We start from the raw sequence: 6,000 nt of genomic DNA, 5'->3' as shown, positions 1-6,000 counted from the left end.
GGAAATGTCACTTGGGCAAGAGATGGGGGTGGCCAAGAGGGAGTGGGAGGCGGTTGGGAGGACCAGAACCCGTGGTTAATGATGCACAGTATGGCTGTTGGGAAAGGAGACGCAATGAGATCCTGGGGGGTAGCCCTGGGAAGGCGTTCTAGTCCCTTAATGCGGAGCATGAGGATGCACACGTAAAATAGAAATCCTCTCCATGGGTATGTGCGATTGGGTCACGTTGCTGTCTTTCAGGAAATGACAGGACACGGTAAACCCACTCTGAACGATCACAATGGACACCTTTTAAGCCACAAACACAGCACAAAAGGAGCCCACCAAGAAAGACACCGACGGACCCTGTTCAGCGATAAAAGCATAAATCTCAGAAGAGGACATGACAATCATCCACACCTGTGCCCCTCAGAGAGGAACCCATGGCTACATTCGACAAATCCTATCCGACATGGCAGGAGGAACTGATGGGTATAACCACAGGAGCAGGAGATTTCCACGCCCCGCACACAACAATGCACGGATGCTCTGGACAGAAAAGCAAGCGGCTAACACGGATCCCAAAGGACACAAGAGAAACGTGAGACTCGACTGATGGTCTTTTCCCATTGTATGGTCCCTGGGCAGGACGGTACATCCCAAACAAGCACATTATACCTCATCTGCAAGTGCACACCTATCGATCTCAAGGAGGCATGGCCCACATGTCAGGGCACAAAACCAACCTCAACAAACGCAAGAGCTCCGAAATCATGTCACCTAACACCTCCGAACACAGTGGCAAGAAACTGTAAATGAACGACAGGAAAAGGGATAATAAAAGACTGATGACACGCAGGGTAGAAACACTAAGCTGGGACAATGAGGAAACCAAAGAGGAAATTAAAATCCACCTCTAGACCAACGACAAGGACGACCCAACCCCACAACTTCTCGGGGCTGCCCCACAGGCAGTGCGTCATGGGAAGCTACACAGCCTTCCTCAAAAAGAGCAAACAGCACGCAGCGCCAACTGAAGCCACCAGCCACATGCGTTAGAGAACAAAGACCAAACACAAGCAAAAGGGAAGGACACCCTACATGCCAGAGAGGAAATCGAGCAACTAGAGGTGCAAAACGCAACAGCAATAACAATACCAGCAAGAGCTGAGCCTTTGCAAAGGCACGCACAAGCGACAAACACCTGGCCTGACCCGCTAAGATGGGGAGGCCACCAAACCCCCGATTCCAAAAAAGAAGTAATGAAAAGGGAGAAATCAACATGGATATTCCAGGGGTAGAAACAAAACCATGATTGAAACATGCATCCATCCCGCGAACATCTGTAGGCCAACGCATCGTACAACCTAGAAACAATGGACAACTTTCCAGAGACTGGGAGCCCGCCACGCCTCAGTCAAGAACAAATAGATCAGTTCAGCAGGCCGATCACCAGAAATGAAACTCAAGATGGCATAAAAACACTCCCTATGTACCCCAAAGCCCAGGACCAGAAGGTTTCATGGCGAACTCTACCAAACCTCCAAAGACACACCCAAACTAACCCCACTACCCGGTCTCCTTAAACTTTTCCAAAGGGTCGAAGAAGGAGGAACACTCCAGAGACATGCTCAGATGCCACCATCCCCCAAATACCGACACCAGACAAAGACACCACCAAAAGAGACCCTCACAGGACAGGACAATCGATGAAAAGGGACGCAAAACCTCTCAACTCAGTTGGAGCCGACCCATCCAACCACCCAGAAAAATGATCATCCGCCCACGCCCAAGGGGGATTCACCCCAGCTTCACAGGGAGGGGTCCACCTACGCAAAGCAGTCGACGTCACAATCACCCAAAAATAAGTCAGAAACCACCTGATCGTCTCAATTGAGGCCGAGAAGGCACTTGGCACATCCTCCAGCCATCCTTTCGGGATGCAACACAAACCAAAACAAACACACGAACAAACAAGGAAGAAAACCTCTACCACAGGCGGTCAGGAGCGAAGACACCTGAACAGAAGAAAAGCCACTTATGACAAACCCACAGACACAATAATCACTCAATGGAGATAAGCGGAAAGCCTGCCCACTCAAATCTGGAACAAGGGTTCGGATGCCCAATCGCACCCCTTTCGTTCAACAATGTATTATTGGGCATCCTAGCCACCAGAGCAATCACAGAAACCAAAGCAATGAAAGGGATCCAGAGGGCAAGAGAAGAACCTCAATCGCCATGGTCTGCCGAGGACACGACGTTCCATGCAGACAACCCTAAGGACTCAACCCGAAAGCTGCACGGACTGATCAACACATTCAGGCGAGCAGCACGAGGCAAGGGTCACCTTCAGAAATCGGTGACCCTTGTGCATACTCAAAGTGAAACATTAGAAAAGGAATACAGAACTACGACTCCCTTAAAATCGCACCCCAACAAGCACAGACCTAGGAACTAGGAACAACACTCACCCGTGAGGTGACAGACTGAGGCTCCTCAAACGTTAATCTAGGACGTGAACGTGGACTCAGAGAAATGGAACCATGTGCCATGCGCCTAGGTCGGAGGAATGAATATGGTACCAACGGCCATACAGCCGAAAGCAATCTACACTAGTCAACACAATCCCCACCAACGTACCCATGACATGTTGCACAGGACGAGGACAGAAATTCCAGAAAGCCCACATGCAAAGCTAAAAGCGTTCCAGCATGCCAAAGCCATCATGAGGAACACAAACCAAGCAGGAGCCATCATTCTCCCACCCTGCAGGCATGATTACACAGAGGCAGGAATCCAGACACTCTCGTCCTGCTACCAAAACAGACACACAGGCCGAGGGAACGGAACAGAGAACCCAGAAGGAGGCCCATGCCCTGAAGGTCAGTGCCTCTTCGACACAGGGGCCAGGAGCCTAAAGAGGGGCACAAGACAGCTTCTCAGCACGTGCTACTAAGAAACACATAGAGCCACATGGAGATCAATGAACCCGCAAGACCCCCTCACGCCATGCACTGAAGCACACTCTCCCTGGCCTAAAGCCTTCAATGGAAGAGACAACGCCATCAAACTCCTAGAAGACGACACAGGCCATAAAGGCTCTGACCTCAACCGCACAAAACTTTTCCAGGCCGGTCTCCCAAGGCAATGGAAATGAAAGCACACCTAAGCCCATGGGACCTAAGCCACCTGACAAGCTTTGGCATGGCCACGGAACCCTTACAAAGAAGGACACCCTAAACCCACGCAAGAAAATGCTTCCAAACGATGCAGCGCTCAGGGGCTCCAGCTCTAAAACATACAAACAACACCTCAACGCGAAAGGGAAAGCCAACCAAACAGAGAGCGGGAAGCAACCACCCACCCAACTGAACTACGGGCAAGAGACCTGAGGAGACGTCTCTCCCAAGAAGGTGTACAGATGGATGACAAGCACATGAGAGAAATGCTCAGCATCCCTGATTATTCGCGGAAGGCACATCACAAGTGCTACGAAGCCACACCTCACACCAGTCGGAAGGGTCCTCATTAACAGCCAGCCAAAAACACACGCAGCGGAGGAGTTGCATAAAAGGGAGCCCTCCGACACTGTGGGTGGGAAGGCCACTCGGGACAACCACTACGGAAAACACAACGGAGGAACCTCAGAAGCCTACATATACAACTACCTCATGACCTGAAAATGCCACCCTTGGGCCTATGACTGGACAGAACTTCCCTTGAGGAGGACCCAAGCTCCTGTATCTTCCCGGCAGCACTCTGCACAATTTGGCCCAGACACAGACACAGCCTCAAGGTCCAGCGAGACACGAAGGGATTAAGAAGATGGGCTGTACCCATATACACAAGGGAGTCCTACTCGGCCGTAAAAAGTACAGACGAATGCCCCTGGCAGCACCATGGATGGAACTAGAGCCCTCACACAAAGGGAACTATGTCCAAAAGAGAAAGCCGCCCAAACTGCATGATACCGCCCCTTCTTCCCGGGGCGAATACGGGCCTCAAACGAACCTTTGCTCGGGAAAGGACATGCCACTTGGGCAAGAGATGGGGGTGGCCAAGGGGGAGGGGGAGGCCGTTGGGAGGACTGGAATCCGTGGATAATGATGCACAGTATGGCTGTTGGGAAAGGAGATGCAATGAGATCCTGCGGGGTAGCCCTGCGAAGGCGTTCTAGTCCCTTAATGCGGAGCATGAGGATGCACACGTAAAATAGAAATCCTCTCCATGGGTATGTGCGATTGGGTCACGTTGCTGTCTTTCAGGAAATGACAGGACACGGTAAACCCACTCTGAAGGAACACAATGGACACCTTTTAAGCCACAAACACAGCACAAAAGGAGCCCACCAAGAAAGACACCGACGGACCCTGTTCAGCGATAAAAGCATAAATCTCAGAAGAGGACATGACAATCATCCACACCTGTGCCCCTCAGAGAGGAACCCACGGCTACATTCGACAAAACCTATCCAACATGACAGGAGGAACTGATGGGTATAACCACAGGAGCAGGAGATTTCCACGCCCCGCTCACAACAATGCACGGATGCTCTGGACAGAAAAGCAAGTGGCTAACACGGATCCCAAAGGACACAAGAGAAACGTGAGACTCGACTGATGGTCTTTTCCCATTGTATGGTCCCTTGGCAGGACGGTACATCCCAAACAAGCAGACTAGACCTCATCTGCAAGTGCACACCGATCGATCTCAAGGAGGCATGGCCCACATGCCAGGGCACAAAACCCACCTCAACAAACGCAAGAGTTTCGAAATCATGCCACCTAACGCCTCCGAACACAGTGGCAAGAAACTGTAAATGAACGACAGGAAAAGGGATAATAAAAGACTGATGACACGCAGGGTAGAAACACTAAGCTGGGACAATGAGGAAACCAAAGAGGAAATTATAAAACACCTCTAGACCAACGACAAGGACGACCCAACCCCACAACTTCTCGGGGCTGCCCCACAGGCAGTGCGTCATGGGAAGCTACACAGCCTTCCTCAAAAAGAGCAAACAGCACGAAGCGCCAACTGAAGCCACCAGCCGCATGCGTTAGAGAACAAAGACCAAACACAAGCAAAAGGGAAGGAAACCCTACATGCCAGAGAGGAAATCGAGAAACTAGAGGTGCAAAACGCAACAGCAGTAGCAGTACAAGCAAGAGCTGAGCCTTTGCAAAGGCACGCACAAGCGACAGACACCTGGCCTGACCCCCAAAGACGGGGAGGCCCCCAAACCCCCGATTCCAAAAAGAAGCAATGAAAAGGGAGAAATCAACATGGATATTTGTAGAAACAAAACCATGATTGAAACATGCATCCATCCCGCGAACATCCGTAGGCCAACGCATCGTACAACCTAGAAACAATGGACAACTTTCCAGAGACTGGGAGCCCGCCACGCCTCAGTCAAGAACAAATAGATCAGTTCAGCAGGCCGATCACCAGAAATGAAACTCAAGATGGCATAAAAACACTCCCTATGTACCCCAAAGCCCAGGACCAGAAGGTTTCATGGCGAACTCTACCAAACCTCCAAAGACACACCCAAACCAACCCCACTACCCGGTCTCCTTAAACTTTTCCAAAGGGTCGAAGAAGAAGGAACACTCCAGAGACATGCTCGGGTGCCACCATCCCCCAAATACTGACACCAGACAAAGACACCACCAAAACAGACCCTCACAGGCCAGGACACTGGGTGCAAAGAGATGCAAAACCTCCCAACACAGTTGGAGCCGACCCATCCAACCACCCAGAAAAATGATCCTCCGCCCATGCCCAAGGGGGATTCACCCCAGCTTCACAGGGATGGGTCCACCTACGCAAATCAGTCGACGTCACAATCACCCAAAAATAAGTCAGAAACCAACCGATCGTCACAATTGAGGCCGAGAAGGCACTTGCCACGTCCTCCAGCCATCCTTTCAGGATGCAACACAAACAAAAACAAACACACGAACAAACAACGAAGAAAACCTCTACCACAGGCGGTCAGGAGCGAAGACACCT

The sequence above is a fragment of the Sus scrofa genome, chromosome 1, assembly GCF_054392235.1.
Source record: "Sus scrofa isolate SSC_HxYL_T2T_F1_AM1 chromosome 1, Sscrofa_HxYL_maternal_Yorkshire_Landrace_v2.0, whole genome shotgun sequence".
NCBI classification, from domain to species: domain Eukaryota; kingdom Metazoa; phylum Chordata; class Mammalia; order Artiodactyla; family Suidae; genus Sus; species Sus scrofa.
The sequence above is the reverse complement of the archived record's forward strand: the minus strand, read 5'-3'. Positions refer to the sequence as shown.